The sequence below is a fragment of the Schistocerca nitens genome, chromosome 1 (genome assembly GCF_023898315.1).
Source record: "Schistocerca nitens isolate TAMUIC-IGC-003100 chromosome 1, iqSchNite1.1, whole genome shotgun sequence".
In the NCBI taxonomy this organism is placed as follows: Eukaryota; Metazoa; Arthropoda; class Insecta; order Orthoptera; family Acrididae; genus Schistocerca; species Schistocerca nitens.
In genome coordinates, this window is record NC_064614.1 from 851,813,822 (window position 1) to 851,837,554 (window position 23,733).

Here is a 23,733-nt window from a genome sequence, read left to right on the forward strand (position 1 = left end):
AATCTCCATGGACCGATCTTCATTGTAGTATATGTTGTATTGGCAATAAAGTTTGTATTCAAAAACAAAATGGTAACACATTTCGTGCGCCACTCTGTATTTGATGTAAATTATTTTCACTCGTACTGGCGAAACTCTTTGTTCAAGATTTCACACGAAAACAATTTTCCTAACAAATTCTTTCAAAATTGTCACATGCAGTATTCTCTAACTGAATATATGGTGTGAACACTGAAATCACTTTCTATTATCAAAGAGTTTAAGCAGTGAAACTAGAGAAAGGAAAGGAAATCAATAAACGTATTCATCTGACAAAAACCCACTGAGACACTGCTGGACACTGCATGTTAGGATTACATTAAGATTAATGCATCGTCCCTGAGAGATCCTATGTCATTACACATAATGAGCGGCACTGCGTTGTGGAAGACTCATGGGGAGCTGTTGGACAAACTGCAGCATGGGTACAAAGCAAATTCCAGATATGCTGAATAGGATTATTTTCTGGGGAGCATTTTGGCTTTACAGCACGTCAGAAAACGACTGGCTAAAAATGTGATGGCTAAAAATGTGATGGCTAAAAATGTGTGTCAAACCAGTATTCGAACCTGGACTCTTGCCTTCTACAGGACTTGCTCTAAAGTGTACTTTATTGTAATTCCAGGTCTTTTACATGCAAAGTCCATATGAGGCACATATAAAGTATTTCATAAGCCTGAAAAATGCTATACAAAATACATTCTGCAAACATAAGAACAATTTGTGATGTTGATATTTATACAATTCAACTATGCAACATTGTGAAAAGAAGTAACCAAATATGATTGAAGATAAACAGAGAAACATTTAAAATACAGAAAATTATATCAAAGTTTTCTGTTCATCATATTTTGGAAATGATTGGAAAAAGGAATAAAGCAGAGCCAAAGACTCCGATTACAGACTGAGAAAATTATGGAAGCACTATTAACTAAGTAGTCGATGTAAGCATAATACCCTGAAGCGATGAAAGTCATGGGATACCTGCTAATATCGTGTTGGACCTCCTTTTGTCTATCGTACAGCAGCAGCTTGACGTTGTATGGAGTCAACAAGTCACTGGAAGTCCCCTACAGAAATACTGAGCCATGCTGCCTCCACAGCCACCCATGACTGTGAAAGCATTGTCGGTGCAGGATTTTGGGCACCAACTGACCTGTCGATAATGTCCTACAAATGTTCGATTGGATTCACATCGGGGAATCTGGGTGGCCAAACCATTCCTTGAACTGTCCAGAATGTTTTTCAAACCAATTGCAAACAATTGTGACATGACATGTGGCCATTCATAAAAATTCCATCGCTATTTGGACACATGAAGTCCATGAATGACTGCAGATGGTATCCAAGTAACTGAACATAATCATTTCCAGTCAGCGATCGGTTCATTTGGACCAGAGAATAGGTTCATTTGGACCAGAGGACCCAGTCCATTCCACTTAATCGTGGCCCTCACCATTGTGGAGCCACTAATGGCTTGTAAAGTGCCATGTTGAGAACTTAGGTCCATGGTTTCACGGGGAATGCGCCACACTCGAACCCTACCATCAGCTCCTATCAACTGAAATGGGGAGTGTTCTGACCAGACCGCGGTTTTCCAGTCTTCTAGGGTCCAACTGATATGTCATGAGCCCAGAAGAGGCGATAAATGCTGTTAGCAAAGGGAGTTGCATTAATCGTCAGCTGCTACAACCCATTCGAGCCAAATGTAGCAGCATTATCCTAATGGATAAGTTTGTTGTGCGTTCCACATTGATTTATGCATTTATTTCACAAAGTGTTGCTTTTCTGTTAGCACTGACAACTCTACCCAAAAGCCACTGCTGTCCGTAGTTAGGTGCAGGCCATCGGCCAGTGCGTAGTATGTGATGAGAGGTAATGCTTGAAATTTGGTATTCGCAGCAGACTATTGATACTATGGTTCTCGGAATCTTGAATTCCCAAACGATTTCAGAAACAGAATGTCCCATGCATCTAGCCCCAACTATCATTCCGTGTTCATAATCTGTTACTACACGTCGTGCGGCCATAATCGCGTCGGCTACCTTTTCAAATGAATCACCTGAGTGCAAATGACTGCTCTGCCAATGCACTCCACTTTTATACCCTGCGTACACGGAACTATCGCCATCTTTATATCTTCATATCGCTAACCCATGACTTTTGTCATCTCAGTGTAAATAATATGGTAACAACAAATGACTAGAAGCTTGCAATAGCAGCAAGAAATAACATAACTTTGTGTCTCTAATGTGGATTATATGACGTAATAATCCATCTTTTTACTTGCAAAGGTTATACAGAGTGAGTAAAAAAGGACCTTACAACGTTGGAATAGTATAGAAATTTACTGAGATAACTTACAGAATCGATAGATGTGTCTTTTTTCGCAAACAACCTCAAGTTTCACATAAAAATGTCAAGTGTCATTTCGGTTCGATGTAACTAACATTTGTGATACGGCAAACATCCCACTGGTAATCAATTTCTTCCCACACTTCTTGCAGACTATCTGGTGTAACTTGTGTAACGACGATGTAGAATCGATTTTTCACATTGGATAAATTGCTTAGTAGTGGAGAAACAATGGGCGACCTGCTGTTTTGTCATGTCATAGTGGATAACCCGTTTTAAAGGGGGATATTATGAATTTCAGTCCAAAAAAATCTATTTTTCAAAAATATTATTTTCCTGATTTACGTAGTTTAATCTATTTTGTGTGTGAATTTTATCGTGATAGCAGCTTTAGAAATGCCTTTAAATTGTTAAACTGATTAACTCTGCACTAGTGGTCACTCCCACCAACTCTGACATTTGGGGAATTACTTGCTTCAGCGGAATTTTATTCTGTGTGAAGGCTATTTTCTTTCGATATCTTTGGCTGACATCTATATCTCTGGCTGATATCTATATATTTGCCTGAAAACTTTCTTGCGTGTGGTTTATTTACGTTTTGACAATAGTAACATGTATTAGTAGGTGGAAGGTTGATTTGCAAACCTTTACATGGAAGGCAAGATATATGCATATTGGGTGGTGGAAAAGCTGTGTTTCGGAAACGGAGGTTTCATGGAAATCGGTTTACCAACAAAAAAAGAGGAAGCAGCTCGAAATAAAGAATATAAGCTCTCAGCATCAGCATCGAAACTTGGGACAGGATAATTGTACAGGTGCTTGAATGATGTTTATATGGATTCCACTGGATTCAGACTTACTGATTTAGAGCTTCTCTGCCAGGCTATAAGGTCTTCATGTTCATGTGTTAGCTGTAAAAATACCGAATGCATGATTGTTGTTGAAGAAAGAAGAGTGGGAATAGCTTGTTATTTTAAATTAATTTGTAATTCGTGTGGCTATGGATCTTCATCTTCCTCCTCCTCAAAAAAATAAAAAATAAAAAAAACTGACACTGATGCCTCTGAAAGCAATTTTAGGTTAGCATATGCTCTGAGATGCTTTGGACAGGGCAGGGAAGGATATAATTTATTGTGTGTTTATCTGAATGTGCCTCCAATTTGTGCAAGATTTGAAAAAATAAATAAAGAAATGTCTGGTGCTGTATGCTATATTGTGGTGGAAATAAACCAAAAAGAAATAGATCCTGGGGTAGATATTAATGACAGTGAATCTACTACAATTGCATCTGTTGTTGGTATCGTCTCAGGTAAAATTTTAGATGCAGAAATTGTCTTAATACTGCCACCAGTGTGCAACAAGGAAAATTTCCAACAATGAAGACAGTGAGAAACAGTGGTAGGAAAAGCATGCGGTAGCATACTCTAATAGCTGTAGTGCCTCATGTTGGCATGGAGGCTGCTGCAATTGTGAAGGTGTTCTCCAGATCTGAGGACCAGTATGGCGTTAGATATACCAAACACCTTGGTGATAGGTACTCCTCTTCGTTCAAAGCTGTAATAGATAAAAATCCATACAATACAATAATAGGAAAGTTGGAATCTGTTGGCCACATCAAAAAGAGTCTTGGTGGTAGGCTTCGTCGCTTGCTGAAAGAGAAGAAAGGCGAAGTACTCGAGGATGAAAACCAACTAGGAGAAAAAGGCAGGCTTGCTCTGAAAGAAACTGATTCCTCTCAGTTATTTTATGGGAGAGCTATCAGGAAAAACACACATACTTGAGAGGCAATGAGGCGTGCTATGTGGGTAATTTCTTCCACACACAATCCACTGACCAAACACCAATGCACAATCTGTGTCCAAAAGAAGAATGGTGTAAGTTGAACAACAGCAATGAGACATATTCACATAAACACTCATTACTGGAACCTATTATGAATGCAATTAAGCCCACATTCAGATTCCTTGCAAACCCTGATTTATTGAGGAAGTGTCTTCACAGAAAGACTTGAAGTACTTCAAACAAGTGTCTTTGACGTAGTTTTATGTTACAATAATAGAAATAATGGCAGAATTGATGCGCCAAAGATAGTTGGGATGGATCCTGGTGTGTTTAGAACAAAAGCATTTTACACCAGTGACGAGAGCAGGGCCAAGAATGCTAACAGATCAGTGTCTTACCTGCAAATACTGGCCAGGCAGATTCGAAGAGGAGAGAGAGAAACCTGGAGGATGAGGAGTATCAGTATGAAATTTTGGATGTGCAAAATTAAAAGCTCTGTTAATGATACAGTTTGTACCATAAATTAATAACAATAGTTCAATGGTCTTATAACCTTCTCAAGACACTACAATAAAATTTTCAGATTAATTGCTTGATTAGAATTTGAGTTATGGCCTTTTATAAAAAAGACAATAAAAAATTAAAAATTCAAATTTCTGGCAAAATATTAATCAATTTTTTTTATATTTTTCCGTTAAAACATAGCTCTTTTGCTTTACACATACAAAATTTGAGATTTATACATTAATAAATACGGCTGTAATGATTTTTTAAAATAAATGTTTACATTTTCCGTTACATCCCCCCTTAACAAAGTTCTTGAGCCAAGAGTAAATTGTAAAGCTGCTTGGAGATTGTTTAGCGTATTCGGTGCGAAATTTACTCTCAAGAGTTACAGCAGAGTTCGTATCATGAAACCAAAACACACAGCGAGCATGCTCCGTACCATGAAAAAAGCCATTTTAACTGTGCACTATGCTGGGGTACTGACCCACTGCGTGAATCAAACTTGAGGTTGTTTGCTACAAAATGACACACCTACAGATTCTGTAAGCTATCTCAATAAATTTATGTTGTGAAGTCCCTTTGATTCGCCCTGTATAAAGTTATATAAACACGAATACGCGTTAAAGTAGCCTTTCTCAGAAGAAACGATGCGAGAAACATAACTGGAATGGAACTGCTTCTTCTACAAGTGATTTATTTTTCTGAACAAAATACTAGAGCTACTGTGTTACTTTATGGTAATTCTGTAAACTATGTAAATCTATGTGTGGCTGTGGTGATCTAACACTAGTGCTGGACTCTGGAGGTCCTGGGTTCAGTTTCGTGTGGGATCAGTGATTTTTCCTTGTTCCCATCTCTCCTGCGCTGTCTCAGGTCCGCTCAGCCTGTCATCAAATGAACACTGAGATCTTTTCTGGACGTAAGTGGCAGTTGGGACAACGGGCTCGCCATCCTACCCCTCCTACATCCACATCTACGTGGATACTCTGCAAACCACATTTAAGTGCCTGGCAGAGGATTCATCAAACCACCTTCACAATTCTCTATTATTTCAATCTCGTATAGCGCGCGAAAAGAACGAACACCTATATCTTTCCGCACGAGCTCTGATTTCCCTTATTTTATCGTGGTGATCGTTTCTCCCTATGTAGGTGTCAACAAAACATTTTCGCATTCGGAGGAGAAAGTTGCTGACTGGAATTTCGTGAGAAGATTCCTTCGCAACGAAAAACGCCTTTCTTTTAATGATGTCCAGCCCATATCCTGTATCATTTCTGTGACACTCTCTCCCATATTTAGCGATAATACAAAACGTGCTGCCCTTCTTTGAACTTTTTCGATGTACTCCGTCAGTCCTATCTGGTAAGGATCCCACACCGCACAGCAGTGTTCTCAAAGAGGACGGACAAGTGTAGTGTAGGCAGTCTCCTTAGTAGATCTGTCACATTTTCTAAGTGTCCTGCCAGTAAAATGCAGTCTTTGGTTAGCCTACCCCACAACTATTTCTGTGTGTTCCTTCCAATTTAAGTTGTTCGTAATTGCAATTCCTAGGCGGTAGAGAAAGCCTCTACTGGCAGTCAGGCGAAGATACCAGTCACGGATTTGCGCAAAAGACTTTCTTTTGCTTTTGTGTTATCTATAAAAGAGGACAGGCTGGCATCAATACAGAGTTTTTTGGGAGCTCTCTTGTATTACGTGCAGCACTGTGTTTGAATAAGAATCAACATGGTATCTCAGTTCTAAATTTTCATATGCATACTCCTATCATACATTAAGTATTACAGATTAAAAAAAAATGATTTCGTGATGCCTTCGCAGACATTATCTTTGTTTGATGTACGCTTATATAATTTTCGGCCTTAGGACATACTGGAAGTATCTAAAATGGAAGTATTATACACTGAAGGAAAAAAATCACAACACCAAAGAATAATTAATGCAGAATAATAAATTTTCGGGAGTACATTGGTCTAGGTAACTATTTAAGTAACATTGCAAATGGTTCAAATGGCTCTAAGCACAATGGGACTTAACATCTGAGGTCATCAGTCCCCTAGACTTAGTACTACTTAAACCTAACTAACCTAAGGACATCACACACATCCATGCCCGAGGCAGGATTCGAACCTGCGACCGTAGCAGCAGGGCGGTACCGGACTAAAGCGCCTAGAACCGCTCGACCACAGCGGACGGCTAACATTGCAAGATCACAGGTTAATGTAAGCGCGAGATAAGCCATTGCAAATGTGAAATGCTTGTACATTAATAGCTGGCGTAACCACCAGAATGTTGAATTCAAGCATGCAAACAAATTTGGACTGTGTCGTACAGGTGCTGTATGTCAGCTTGTGGGATGGAGTTCCATATCTGTTGCACCTGGTCGGTCAATATAGGGACGGGTAATGCTGGTTGCGGATGACGCTGGTGTTGTCTGATGATGTCGCAAGCATGGTCATTGCAGCAGACCTGGTGGTCGAGCAGGCAAAGGCAACACGTCGACACTCTGTAGAGCATGTTGGGATACAGCAATGGTATGAGGGCGAGAGTTATCCAGTTGAAAATACGCCCTGGGAACAGTTGGTGAGTAGCGGCACAACGGATCGAATCATTAGATTAAGGTAAAAATTTGCAGTCAGGGTGCATGGGACAACCATAAGAATGCTCCTGCTATCATACAACATCGTATCCGAGAGCATAACGGCAGATGGGCGCCCAGAGTGTCTCGCTTGTAGACCGTTTGGTTCCAGGACCTCAACTGGCCTCCTAACCAACACACGGCTATCACTGGCACCCAGACGGAATCAGCTTCCATCAGAAAACACAACGGACCGCCACCCTGTCTTCCAGTGAGATCTCGCTGACACCACTGAAATCGCTAATGGTGGCGGTTTGGGGTCAGTGAAATGCAGGCTACAGGGCGTGTAGCTCGGAGCTGTCGTTGAAGCAACGATTGGTAACATTGAGTTGTGTCGCTGTGGAGGCACCTGCTGCACACGTCGCTGCTGCAGATGCCGTACCATGCGCCAGAGCGATACGCCGAGCACGATGGGCTTCCCTCCCGGTAGAACCACGTGGCCGTACGGAGCCCGGCCTTCTTCCGACTGTACATTCCTGCCAAGTCTTTCTGAAGTATGGAGGAAGGAAGATCTAGTTTCTCATAGCCCTGTTACACAACATCGTTCAAACTCAGTGAGGTGGTGAAAACGGCATCTTTGTCGCTTTAAAGGCATTTTTGACTAACTTCAACTTACCACGTACTGTCTCAAAAGTTACTAACGCTCACAACCGTCACAATGTGTACTCGTATTTAAAGCAAACCTGATTCACATCCTCATAGTGGCACTACTAGCGCCACTCTTGTGCGACGCCAACCACAAAATGCCTAATATTGTACACTCGTACATCAAATAATGAGAATGGAAGCTGAAAGCATCACGAAGTCGTTTAAAAAATCATCGCAGCTGCGCAGCCTATCGGAATGAAGATAATTACAGATACATGTCAATTCTGACAAATCATCAAAATGATTCCCAAAATTAAGGTCTTCATATATTTCGTAGCAGTCTGTATTGTATTTTAAATTTCAATAAGTTAACTTACTATTCCTGGTTATTTTTATTCTTAATTTTCTTCATTATTTTGCTGTACTGACTCTACATTATTACATAATTTAATTGAATTACATTTCTATTTACTTGTGCACGGAAGCTAATAACCACCCTGTCGTGTGATTTGTGGGCGCTGCTGCAGCGTGTACGCTATGAAACGCTACTCCGATGCGGGTATATAAGCATCGACATGTGGGCAAGGGATTAGTGCTGCATACGTGTCTTTCCGACGTGTGTGCCGCAGATACGAAAACGTGAGCTATGGCGACGTTATTAACAAATGTGTCCAAACAGGACCAACGTGCTTTTTATTCGTTTCTTTGCTGCTGAAGGACAAACACACTGGTAGACATCCGCGCTGGTCGCGATTCGTCACAAGACACCAGTCCATCTGAGGGGCGAGCTTCATTCATGGCTGTCTGACTGAAGCACCTGAAGCGTTTCAGTGTAGAGGGCACCACGTTCCTTGAGCGCGTTGTTGCAGGCGACGAAAGCTGGTGCGACGGGTTGTGCTGCTGCTTCATGATAATGTACGTCCCCATATCGCGAATGCAGTAACGTCGAAGTTAACGCCGTCTCAAGTGGGTGACACTCGAGCTCCCTCTCCATAGTCCTGCGCTCTCCCCATGCGATTATCATGCCTTCGGTCCCTTCAAAAGGATCTTGAAGGATCGACGATTCCTACTGGACGAGGACGTGCAGCAGGCAGTTTCGAAATTCTTCACGCAGCATGACGCAGTGTTATACCAGACAGGTATCTTTATCCTATTGCGTCGGTGGGATGATTGCCTCAACACTTACGGCGATTTTGCCTGATTGGAACACTGATTCTGCCCTGCACGGCCTTCCAACGCAATCTTTTTTATCGCCCCTAACACAGCTAAAAACTCAACTACAACAGGAGGAGCCTCGTAACTCTATATTCAATGTTTGTTCTTTCACTACATACATGTGCTAAGCTGGCTCTACAGTACTACGCAAGATTATTTGTATTAGTTTAAATTACTCCCGCAGTTCCTCTTTACCGTATTTCTTCTATTCTTTCCTTCTTAATAAGGCCTTCGTCAGAAACTTGGGGTCTGTCCTTGGCAGGACTGTAGCAGAATATGGAACTCGTGTTTAATATGGATAAATATAAAGTTCTGTTCATCAACCATTGTCAGCCACGATGTCTTATCGTCTATCAGTTATGTCTCTTTAAGTGTTTTAAGTTACTGTTCCTACAATACGATAGTTTGTTTATGTTGACCTCCTACATTTCAAAAATAAAAGGAAATACGACTGTCTAACAGAGTAGCTATCTACGGGGTCATTTAAGAGCAATAAGGAAATAATCTTGTGTTCCTTCTTAATGGATATTGCCCAACATAGTAACTGAAGTAGGCGTAATTACAGGTTTTCTTAGGAAAAAAGAAACATTTTAGTTGAAACTGTCACTTGCCGCAATTCTGAGCCCTCTAGCGGCAGCAGGTTGCAACTTGCGTCAGCGAAGAAGGAAAACACCGATTAATACGCATCACATGTAATGCCTCAAACGATATTTAGAACAGATGGGAAAATTCGGGGGCACTACTTTTCAGCATGCCCTCGCACATTTAGAAACTTTGAGTGTTTATTCCACACAACAAAATAAGAAAATAAAGTTCAGGTGTAATTACTATGACGAAAATGAAAAATGTTACACTATGGAAAAGCAGTCCTTTTTTGTAGAGACGTTCATAACATCAGATCACATTAAATGAATAGACTTTTATTCCACTCGTAACTGATCCCCGTCATCAGCTTTAGTATGACGTGTAACTCCCATGGACACGAATACAGTCTTGCATTCGTTGTGGCCTCCGAATGTCATTTTGAGGAATTTACTGCTGTGCCTGAAATACGTAGGTAGTCAGCTCATGAAGACTGCTGGCTGCAGATTGGTGTGAAAGCATACGTCATCACAGACATACTTTATGTGCGCCAAATCAACGCACCACGAAGGCCAGTGAAAGATCCGCACATTACTCAAGGCGATTGTGGTGTGAACTGGAATGTCACCATATACAATAGCTCCCCACACCAGCAGCTGGAGAGGTACGGGTTTCGAGAATTGCTGCTTACTGTGACCTTTCTCCAGCTCGTCTGCGAACACATGCACGTCGATCTGACTGTTACAAACAGAAGGCAGACTCATGTGTGAACACCAAAGACTGCCACTCAATGTTCTCGTCTACTCTCGCTCTGCACCATGCACGTCTACTGTCTGTGGTAAGGTACTAACGGTGAACGACATATAGCAACTCGAGGTCTCCACCTAGGTTCAAGATACCTGTTCGCGACGGCGCATGGTGACACTCTGGCTGTATTCTGTGCACTGGTATCATCCGTCTAGCCGCCGGAACAATCATACAGTCTTCTCGTGTTGTAGTCCTTCTGGGAGGATCCGTTGCTGCTCTTCTTGCCACACTGATGTCTTGTGTCCATCTCGTCACCAATCATTCTTCAGCGTCTGGACTACAGTCAACTGTCTATGCGATCTGTCTGCATGATGCTCCCGTGTTCCTCAAACCAGTGATGAGACCTTTCTCAACGTTCGAAATATGGCAATAAGTTGCACGTGCAAGTAATCTGTGATGCGATCAATGCCAGAAAATTTTCAGTAATGTTAGACACACACAATAGCCAATATGTACTCACACCATTCTTTATCTGAAGGAATGGTTTTTCTTCTTACTGAAAATAACCTCGCTTTACGGCGAAATTTTAATCAAAATATCCCATAGGCACGGAAATACTGAAGTTTCAGTTTTTTGCGTTCGGTAACTTTTCCCATTTTCGTCAGTGTATCTCACACAAATTCAGTTAAATTATGCGCAGTAACCATAAAAACCAGTTTCTTATGATTGGATTAAAAATATTACGTTCACTGAAAATACAATAGAAGAATCAGTTTATATTGAAGATCATTTGGATTTTATTGTTGTTATAGTCATTAGCCCGGAGACTGGTTGGATGCAGTTCTCCACATCACACTATTTTGTCTAAGGCTTACCATATCTCCATCAAGACTGCACTTTATACCTGTTTGAGTCGGCGTGCGGCGGATTCAAGCCTTGGCCTCCCTGTCCTATTTTACACCCGCCCTCTCCACCACTCTTCTCTTGTCTCTTTAACACACTTCTCTCCATTACCAAATTCATGACTGTCTCATTTCTTGTGACGTGTCTCGTCAACCTGCCTGTCATTTAGTTGGATCAGCTCTTCATTAGTTATTCAATCTAACCACCTAATCTATAGCAATCTTCCGTTGCACTAGGTATCAGAAGATCCTGTTCTGATGGCCTGTACTGTTTATTGCCCACCTTTCATTTCCTTACGATGTCAAGAAATACTTTCAGAAGATAATATCTAACACTTAAATTGATATTCACTCTTAAAAGATTCCTCCTTTTCAAGGAAGGTTTCCTTCCTATTGCTAGGCTATATTTTACATCCTCCAAAATGGTTCAAATGGCTCTGAGCACTATGGGAATTAACATCTATGGTCATCAGTCCCCTAGAACTTAGAACTACTTAAACCTAACTAACCTAAGGACATCACACAACACCCAGCCATCACGAGGCAGAGAAAATCCCTGACACCGCCGGGAATCGAACCCGGGAACGCGGGCGTGGGAAGCGAGAACGCTACCGCACGACCACGAGATGCGGGCTTACATCCTCCCCTGACGTCTTGAGCTATGGACTTTACAGGAAGTGGGACCCCACATCCGCAGTGCCGATTTAGGAAATTCCTTCCTGGACATCTTGAAGACTGCATGCGTTACGAGACGTTTAAGAAAACGCTAATAAAATATCAACGGTTTTCTATAAGGCCAAATGCCTAAAACTGATTATCTCAGTGCAAGTGAGTTCCGTAAAGCGGCACAGTTCACCGTTAATGAAATACGTTTACTGTGTCATTATTTAGTGTAGCGGTAAAAGTTTGTGCTTCGAATAATTTTCTGTTCCTGTCTATTGGATTAAGTGCGAAGGGCAGGTTAATCAGGCAGAGCAGTAGGTTAGTTTTGGCAAGAGTCGATGAGCCATAAGTTTCAGCCTTACTAAATAAAGACGTTTTTAAGATGGGTCTCCATAATGGTTCACTTCGTTACGTCAGCTTTACATCTTGCAAATGAACTTTTTTTTCAGAAAACTTCTCTGAGTGAATCATTAATATGAACAAAGTATTTTTTGTTACGTCGCTTCAAGTTGCGCAACACTCGGTACCATAAGTGAGGTGTCAGGTTGGTAAGCGTAATAGTTTTGTTTATACGGGTATGTGATGTAATCATTATGAGCGTGTGTAAGCCTAAATCGAAAACTGAAACATCGCGTTGTCACGAAATCATCATCAGAAATTCATCTTAAGTTGGTGAATATTTATAACGAGTAAGTGCTTTGTTTTCAAGAATCAAGAAATCTGTAGCTGGATTCATCGATTCTCTAGGGCTACTGTAGGCTACCAAACTTACTTTTCAAATTCGCTGTTTGCTGTCCATGGGTATGTCAAACAAGTGCGCAGACTTGCTAACCAAGTTTATCAGCTTATGAAGCAGCTATCATGCTCTGCGTATCGTGTCGCGAAGTATTTTGACACTAGTGGCCAACGTACTAGGTGAAATGCACGGTACAAACTTCGATATCTACTCCAGTTGGTTAACATCTCAAAGTTATAGGTAATAGTCCGGCAAGCAACTGGCTGTTGTTTGACAATCTACACTCCTGGAAATGGAAAAAAGAACACATTGACACCGGTGTGTCAGACCCACCATACTTGCTCCGGACACTGCGAGAGGGCTGTACAAGCAATGATCACACGCACGGCACAGCGGACACACCAGGACCCGCGGTGTTGGCCGTCGAATGGCGCTAGCTGCGCAGCATTTGTGCACCGCCGCCGTCAGTGTCAGCCAGTTTGCCGTGGCATACGGAGCTCCATCGCAGTCTTTAACACAGGTAGCATGCCGCGACAGCGTGGACGTGAACCGTATGTGCAGTTGACGGACTTTGAGCGAGGGCGTATAGTTGGCATGCGGGAGGCCGGGTGGACGTACCGCCGAATTGCTCAACACGTGGGGCGTGAGGTCTCCACAGTACATCGATGTTGTCGCCAGTGGTCGGCGGAAGGTGCACGTGCCCGTCGACCTGGGACCGGACCGCAGCGACGCACGGATGCACGCCAAGACCGTAGGATCCTACGCAGTGCCGTAGGGGACCGCACCGCCACTTCCCAGCAAATTAGGGACACTGTTGCTCCTGGGGTATCGGCGAGGACCATTCGCAACCGTCTCCATGAAGCTGGGCTACGATCCCGCACACCGTTAGGCCGTCTTCCGCTCACGCCCCAACATCGTGCAGCCCGCCTCCAGTGGTGTCGCGACAGGCGTGAATGGAGGGACGAATGGAGACGTGTCGTCTTCAGCGATGAGAGTCGCTTCTGCCTTGGTGCCAATGATGGTCGTATGCGTGTTTGGCGCCGTGCAGGTGAGCGCCACAATCAGGACTGCATACGACCGAGGCACACAGGGCCAACACCCGGCATCATGGTGTGGGGAGCGATCTCCTACACTGGCCGTACACCACTGGTGATCGTCGAGGGGACACTGAATAGTGCACGGTACATCCAAACCGTCATCGAACCCATCGTTCTACCATTCCTAGACCGGCAAGGGAACTTGCTGTTCCAACAGGACAATGCACGTCCGCATGTATCCCGTGCCACCCAACGTGCTCTAGAAGGTGTAAGTCAACTACCCTGGCCAGGAAGATCTCCGGATCTGTCCCCCATTGAGCATGTTTGGGACTGGATGAAGCGTCGTCTCACGCGGTCTGCACGTCCAGCACGAACGCTGGTCCAACTGAGGCGCCAGGTGGAAATGGCATGGCAAGCCGTTCCACAGGACTACATCCAGCATCTCTACGATCGTCTCCATGGGAGAATAGCAGCCTGAATTGCTGCGAAAGGTGGATATACACTGTACTAGTGCCGACATTGTGCATGCTCTGTTGCCTGTGTCTATGTGCCTGTGGTTCTGTCAGTGTGATCATGTGATGTATCTGACCCCAGGAATGTGTCAATAAAGTTTCCCCTTCCTGGGACAATGAATTCACGGTGTTCTTATTTCAATTTCCAGGAGTGTAATTCAATTCGTAAACGGTAAAACTTTCAGTGTCAAATCGAGAACTTTTACCTTGCACTGCAGTATAACTATGTTCTATAGAAATTAAACTATTTCATTCCTTCTTCCTTTCTCTGTCGGTGGGACGTCTGTGGCAACTGTTTAAATGACTATTGGCCGCAAAGTTTTTATCCAGTCTTCTAAAATATAGGCGGTTTACAGTCTACAGATGACTTAAATGTATTTAAATAACTATTATCACTGAATGCAGGGTCGCTAGATTGGTGAAATACAATCTATTTACGCCGCTAAGTGCTGTCCAGTCTTGGAGCAGTTATCTACAGTCAGGTTTAAAGAACAGTGGAACCTCGTTAATTGACTTAGGTCATACGAATTGACGAAAATTCGGATAACAGACTGGTATGAGTTAAATGCTACAAACACACGCTTATATTTTTATTTACAGGTGAACATACGACTTAAACATTATTTTCAAGTAAATTTTGAACAGGTATTGAAAAAAACACAGTGAGGTTTCGACATTCAAACAATCCGTACGTGTCTCTTGAAACAGATTATTACGTTGCTAATGTGCAGCACGATATTCAGGCTTTCACCAGCATTACTTCGGCCAAAGTTTGTCTGCCAGGCGTTCCTATAAATCATTATTTTATCCAGCTCTGTAAGCATCACATTGTCGAGATTGAGCCAAACTTAGTCAGCTAATCTGGCATCAATATCGTCATTGTTTGTAGATCATCAAACGGCGATAATTTCATCAGAAATGCTTCTGTAGTCAGAGTCATTGTCATTTCGCAACAAGTCATTTATGTCATTCACACCTGGGTCTGACCATTCTGGAACTTCTGCAACGAAGTTCCTTTATTCGGTGTGCAAACTGAGTCAGAGAACATTCCGGACCAACAAATTCGGCAGCGTTTTCCAACTATTCTTTCTATGAAGTGTATATTTTTGTCCGTGGTGTCCACCTTCTTATTTGATGACGTTTTACACCACCTACAACAAACGGGTGCAACACAGCAGAACAGTACCAAAGAGATCCTACGCCCCTGACACAGCTACCGAAGCTATCCCCCCCTCCCCCCAAAAAATTAGTTTTCTACGAATTTAAGAAATTTTATAATCTTAATAATTATTTTTTAATTTTATAACCTTAATAAAAATTAAGCATAACTGATAATAAAACGCTTTTTTTTTTACCCAAACGTTAGCAAGGTTGTTTCGACGACGCTGCAGAAGTTACATTGGGAAGCCTTTACACATCCCCATACAGACCCGTTCTCTCCTATGTGGTTTCCATACTTTTGGAGCCCTGCACAAAAGGATTCGTGGCCGTCGATTTGCTTCGAAGGGATGCACGCCTGGGTACAGTCATAGTTCCATAACCAACTGCAAACATTTTTCCATCGTGTCATTGATAGTCTTGTCTCACAGTGGTTATAGCGATTACTTTTGATATAATGAACATTTTACTTACGTTTTTTTTCCCATCTGCCTCATTTTCATTTGACTGCTTCATCTATAGTTGTTTCTAGCAACCTAACCTCTTCCACTTTTCAGCCAGAAAATTCCTCTCTGAAATAGCTCTTCCGACTGCTTCTTCCCTTGTTGTTTACGGTTGTCCTCTTCTTTTTCTTCTGTTAGTTGAAATCTATTCCATCATCTTCTTAGGCTACCTGTCCTCACCCAAACGGCATACATGGCCATACCATCTCATACGTTTTGCTTCGATTGTATCCACTACAGTGGAGCCGAAGTTCATTCTCTTACGTATGTCATCATTTTTAATTCTATCCCGTAGAGTCATCTCACAGCAATCTCCAAAATTCAGCGCCGCTGACGATAAGTTCCTCTTAATTCATTCCATTATTTTCCTTGTTTCTGGTCCAAACGTTGCTATATTTTCTACTGTAGTATTGAATATCCTAATCTTCATTTCTGATCTAATATGTGTGCTCCTTAACACTACATTTAATTGTTTGGCTGCTTGTCTATCTTGGACATTGCTGTTCTTATTTTCGCTTTTCCTGGGCCATCTTTGTTAATAATAACTTACAGTTAATAGGAGTACACAGACATTACTATCTCAAAATCTTACGTTATGTCTGGATCCACTCCTCCACACCATTTTCTCTAAATTAATGGTTAAGTCCCGTTTCTGATATTCTCTGTGCAACGTTCTAGCTATGTAGTTCATGTCATCCTCATCCTTTGCGAAATTGACTTGGTCATCAGAAAATACAAAATGAATAAAGTGTCATCATTTATAGACACACTCATACTACGACAGGAACGTTTCCATATATCGTAATTCAAATGTGTTTTAAAATTGTAGCTGCTATAGCATATTTTGTCGCTGTCTTTACCGTAACCTTTTGATCACTGGAATATCTCCAGATACACTCCTGGAAATGGAAAAAAGAACACATTGACACCGGTGTGTCAGACCCACCATACTTGCTCCGGACACTGCGAGAGGGCTGTACAAGCAATGATCACACGCACGCACAGCGGACACACCAGGAACCACGGTGTTGGCCGTCGAATGGCGCTAGCTGCGCAGCATTTGTGCACCGCCGCCGTCAGTGTCAGCCAGTTTGCCGCGGCATACGGAGCTCCATCGCAGTCTTTAACACTGGTAGCATGCCGCGACAGCGTGGACGTGAACCGTATGTGCAGTTGACGGACTTTGAGCGAGGGCGTATAGTGGGCATGCGGGAGGCCGGGTGGACGTACCGCCGAATTGCTCAACACGTGGGGCGTGAGGTCTCCACAGTACATCGATGTTGTCGCCAGTGGTCGGCGGAAGGTGCACGTGCCCGTCGACCTGGGACCGGACCGCAGCGACGCACGGATGCACGCCAAGACCGTAGGATCCTACGCAGTGCCGTAGGGGACCGCACCGCCACTTCCCAGCAAATTAGGGACACTGTTGCTCCTGGGGTATCGGCGAAGACCATTCGCAACCGTCTCCATGAAGCTGGGCTACGGTCCCGCACACCGTTAGGCCGTCTTCCGCTCACGCCCCAACATCGTGCAGCCCGCCTCCAGTGGTGTCGCGACAGGCGTGAATGGAGGGACGAATGGAGACGTGTCGTCTTCAGCGATGAGAGTCGCTTCTGCCTTGGTGCCAATGATGGTCGTATGCGTGTTTGGCGCCGTGCAGGTGAGCGCCACAATCAGGACTGCATACGACCGAGGCACACAGGGCCAACACCCGGCATCATGGTGTGGGGAGCGATCTCCTACACTGGCCGACCACCACTGGTGATCGTCGAGGGGACACTGAATAGTGCACGGTACATCCAAACCGTCATCGAACCCATCGTTCTACCATTCCTAGACCGGCAAGGGAACTTGCTGTTCCAACAGGACAATGCACGTCCGCATGTATCCCGTGCCACCCAACGTGCTCTAGAAGGTGTAAGTCAACTACCCTGGCCAGCAAGATCTCCGGATCTGTCCCCCATTGAGCATGTTTGGGACTGGATGAAGCGTCGTCTCACGCGGTCTGCACGTCCAGCACGAACGCTGGTACAACTGAGGCGCCAGGTGGAAATGGCATGGCAAGCCGTTCCACAGGACTACATCCAGCATCTCTACGATCGTCTCCATGGGAGAATAGCAGCCTGAATTGCTGCGAAAGGTGGATATACACTGTACTAGTGCCGACATTGTGCATGCTCTGTTGCCTGTGTCTATGTGCCTGTGGTTCTGTCAGTGTGATCATGTGATGTATCTGACCCCAGGAATGTGTCAATAAAGTTTCCCCTTCCTGGGACAATGAATTCACGGTGTTCTTATTTCAATTTCCAGGAGTGTATTTTCGAACCTATATGAATTTTGTAAGTTGTGTCACTATATAAAGCTAGAACTGCTTGGACATTAAAACGACCCACACTGTTCTCCAACATTGTAGTCCACAATTTACAGAGGGGAATGCTATCATAGGCTTTTTTAGGATCAAGCACAACCATATGGGTCTCTAAATTCTTGGCCAATCCTTTTTACATGTGCTGTTTCAGGGAAAATATATTGTCTGTGCATGATATTGCTGCACAGAACCCATTCTGTTCTTCTTTGCCCATACTATGTGCTTCGATTCATAGCTCTATGATTTGCCCATATCATCCAAAGACTGAATTTGTTACACTTACTCCTCGACAGTTTGAGTATTTTTCCTGACATCCTTTTTATGTGCGTTGGCTATATGTGATGTTTTCCAATCCTCTGGTAAGCGTTCCCTCCTTAAAAAGTAATTGAAAACATAGGCTATTGATTCCCTGGCTTATAATGACAAAAAAATATTGCACACAAGAAATGACATGTCCCGTTGTAGTAAATATATTAGTATTTGTATAAACTTTCTCAGAATGAAAGTAAAACGAAATCTGTATCTTAAAAAATGTTTAAGTCAGCTACTGTACATTGGTTTTAGTTGATTTTGAATACCTATCATTTTTGACTTATTCCTCATAAATTATTAATTGGAAGTAAAAGAGAAAGGGCTGTAATTGCTTTTTGCTACAGCACCTTCTCATCTACCTTTGTGATCCTACAGTCCGCAGAAATTTTTGCAAGAGCGGCCATGATTCAAAACTTACCAGTTTTTTGACGTAACTGACGAGTTTAGTTTGAAATGTATCACGCACAAAGACTAAAACTGACAATAACTTATCGAAGCTCAAAACATTGATAGTTATCTACTTCGTATTTTTAAGTTTCATTACTTTGTTACCTAAGTGGTAAGCATATTTCAGAAGTATAGGCAAGGCACATTATTTTATTTTATTAATTTGAATAGGGATGCCACCTTTTTGATTCAGCGATCTGAAATTACATATATCAGTAAATCTATGACATCCTAAGAATCTATATCCATGTATATAAGGTCTGTGTGTTTACGTACTGATAGACTTTTCTCCATGATCACCCATTGCTACCCACATGTGAAAAAGTGTATATTGTTTCATTCGTTCGAGATAATACGATACTTGCGAGGTTTCGTCATTCTCACTTTAATAACGACGTGTAATATCAACCAGATCAGTTTTTAATCTCTCAGCGCGTTTTCTTCAATCACACTACATTGACGATCAACAGAGACACACAGAAAAAATCCAGATAGACTCAAAGATATGAATGCTTGCAACTAACAAATGAATAATCGAACGATACACTATAATGATTTCGGATAAATATTTCGATCATTCTTCGTGAGTATAATTCTTTTCATAATTTAGCGCGTTTTCGTCAATCACTTAGCTTATTCTGCTTTTGCATCGTTCTTTCGTGAGTATAGTCCTCATCATACCTCTATCAATTACTGTGGACGATTTAATATTACACATTACATTATTTCGTTTGCAGACAAAATGCCGAAGGGTAAAACTGAGTTCACACTCTCTTATGTGAATTCGCAACGAAGGAAAATAGCTCGAAGGAACGAAACAGACGAGGGAAGAGAAGTGACACGAAAATGCGTGCATCAGTACCAACCACAATTACTCGCTTCCACCCACCACGGTATGGATGAAACACGTTTAGGAATCTATCACCACTACATTACACCGTGAATGAAACAATAAATAGATTTTCACACATACGGTAAAGTTCGTAAGTCATATATTACTCAGCTGTACCTAAGACTATTTCTTGCTCCATATTTCACAGATTTTTGCCCCCATACTCACCCACTGCCACGCATCGCGACGAAACTACCTTACTAACAGGATAATAGCACTAACAATATCCTTAATGAGAACTACGGCTGTATGTGTCTCATATCTAGAATGGTGCTCATGTCTTCTCCCACGACGTATATTCTGACTCGACCAACGCTGGGTTTCTCAGCTAATACGAGGGCTGTTCAGAAAGTAAGTTACGATTGATCGCGAAATGAAAATCACAGTGAAAATCAGAAATGTTTCATTTGTAACAGTTAGCTACACCTTTCAGCTACTTCTCTATGTAGTCGCCGTTCTGACTCAGACATTCGTCGTAGCGCTGTACCAACTTTCCATTACCCTCATCATAGAAGGCAGCCGCCAGTGCTTTCCGCCAATTCTCTACGCTGGCCTAAAGCTCGTTGTCTGTGCCAGAATGTTGTCTTCATAGCCAGCGGTTCGTTTGAGCAGAGCTGAAACTCAGTGGCAGACAATTACGGGCTGTATTGTGGGTAACCAAACATTTCCAATTGAAACGATGCAGGAACATCTTCATTGCCCCAGCAGAATGAGTCTGAGAATTGTCTTGAAGAAGAAACCGCACGACAGTTATGTAATGTTGGTTGCATAGCTTCAGGGGAAAATTCTCACCAGGCCCTCGTACTTGGCGGGAGACACTATTTTCTATAACATCTTCACGCGGTCACTAAGAGCTCAGGAATAAAAAGAGCGACATAATTCTACCTAGAGTCATACTAAAGACACTGACCAACACATCTTTGCAAAGCTTTATCGGATTTTCATAGTCGTTTCCATTTCGCGACCGATCGTAACTTACTTTCTGGACAGCCCTCGTATGAAACAAATAAGGGGATATTTACAAAAAAAGGTCATACTCTCATAAGATTAGGTTGAAATAAAATCTGAAATAGGAAAAGAAGTCTGAATGACTGAGAAAAGCCTGTTGGATGTCAACAAACAGGGCACATTAATGCCTCTCGATATGGAGAAACAGGGAGTAAACTTTAAAAAGGCTTATACATCCCTGATGTCATCTATAACACTTGCAACGTCCCCACTATATTTGTTTCTACATGAAATTTAGCCCAAATGTACCTCCCACTTTACAAAAATCTTCATATTACAAAAACTACACTCCTGGAAATTGAAATAAGAACACCGTGAATTCATTGTCCCAGGAAGGGGAAACTTTATTGACACATTCCTGGGGTCAGATACATCACATGATCACACTGACAGAACCACAGGCACATAGACACAGGCAACAGAGCATGCACAATGTCGGCACTAGTACAGTGTATATCTACCATTCGCAGCAATGCAGGCTGCTATTCTCCCATGGAGACGATCGTAGAGATGCTGGATGTAGTCCTGTGGAACGGCTTGCCATGCCATTTCCACCTGGCGCCTCAGTTGGACCAGCGTTCGTGCTGGACGTGCAGACCGCGTGAGACGACGCTTCATCCAGTCCCAAACATGCTCAATGGGGGACAGATCCGGAGATCTTGCTGGCCAGGGTAGTTGACTTACACCTTCTAGAGCACGTTGGGTGGCACGGGATACATGCGGACGTGCATTGTCGTATTGGAACAGCAAGTTCCCTTGCCGGTCTAGGAATGGTAGAACGATGGGTTCGATGACGGTTTGGATGTACCGTGCACTATTCAGTGTCCCCTCGACGATCACCAGTGGTGTACGGCCAGTGTAGGAGATCGCTCCCCACACCATGATGCCGGGTGTTGGCCCTGTGTGCCTCGGTCGTATGCAGTCCTGATTGTGGCGCTCACCTGCACGGCGCCAAACACGCATACGACCATCATTGGCACCAAGGCAGAAGCGAATCTCATCGCTGAAGACGACACGTCTCCATTCGTCCCTCCATTCACGCCTGTCGCGACACCACTGGAGGCGGGCTGCACGATGTTGGGGCGTGAGCGGAAGACGGCCTAACGGTGTGCGGGACCGTAGCCCAGCTTCATGGAGACGGTTGCGAATGGTCCTCGCCGATACCCCAGGTTTTGGCGTGCATCCGTGCGTCGCTGCGGTCCGGTCCCAGGTCGACGGGCACGTGCACCTTCCGCCGACCACTGGCGACAACATCGATGTACTGTGGAGACCCCACGCCCCAGGTGTTGAGCAATTCGGCGGTACGTCCACCCGGCCTCCCGCATGCCCACTATACGCCCTCGCTCAAAGTCCGTCAACTGCACATACGGTTCACGTCCACGCTGTCGCGGCATGCTACCTGTGTTAAAGACTGCGATGGAGCTCCGTATGCCACGGCAAACTGGCTGACACTGACGGCGGCGGTGCACAAATGCTGCGCAGCTAGCGCCATTCGACGGCCAACACCGCGGGTCCTGGTGTGTCCGCTGTGCCGTGCGTGTGATCATTGCTTGTACAGCCCTCTCGCAGTGTCCGGAGCAAGTATGGTGGGTCTGAGACACCGGTGTCAATGTGTTCTTTTTTCCATTTCCAGGAGTGTATGTCTTCACAAACTATTATCCAACTTAAAACTCCTATGCTAACCTTTGACTAAACAGAATCAAATTTGAACTGAACTATAACTGATCTGAATGCAACTTGTCTTTATATTAAATGCGCAACTGAAGTAAAACAATCATCTGGCCCTAATCAAAACTTTCACTTACCTCGCGCCTTCACGACATTGTTGCAGACTTCTCGAAAGCACAACAGCAAACAGCAAGCAGGCAGCGGCTAAGCTAGATTTCTGTTTCTAAATACACATTCAAACTGTTGCATGTACGAGTAGTAAGCATAATGACAGTAAGTGACTTCGGCACGTCTCTGTAACGGTTCGTATTCACCTTGACTACAGGTCAATCCCTAAACTGCAAGCACACCAAGGAATCGGCATGATTTCCCATCCGTGAACAAAATGACAAGTAAGAAAATCCGAAATATGTAGTAAAGTTCCAATATTTCTCGTCCCGGTAGGCAATGTTAAATGTGCAGTTTGGTGGAGTCTCAGACAATTATTATTAGAAATTGGAGAGAATTCTGTACAGAATTAAAATAATTAAAATGTTGTGCCCAGATCCCAGGAGGGGGCAACTGCTCCCTCTTGCCACCCCTTCCCCTCCACCCTTACCGCCTTGCGGAAACGTAGCAAACGAAATGCGACACGCAGCTTTGTGAAGAGTCGACGTCGAGACAGGTAACTTTGTAGTCAACTGAAGTGATTTCAGTGAGTCCATATTCAAGGTATGACGTGATAAGTTTGAAGTTGTTGTCCGGACGGATAAAATTGCACCTCTTTAAAGAAACATTGACATATGCTGGCCATAATTTAACTTAAGAATACGTTTTTAACATACTAAGTGTCTTCCAGATTTTTTACGTGCTTTTTGTAGCAGATAGTGACTTTAAGGCGTTCTTCTATGGCTGCCCAGAGTGGAGCGCTGGGCGGCTATGTCCAGACATTATTTTTCGAAAAAACGACTCAACTTTGGACCTTAAGGTAATTTAAATCAAACTTAATAAATGCGAAATCTATGTTTGAGTTTTAAATACTGACTCCTCAAAGGAAGTAGCGCACATCGCAAGACGTATATTATTTTGGCCAGCTCA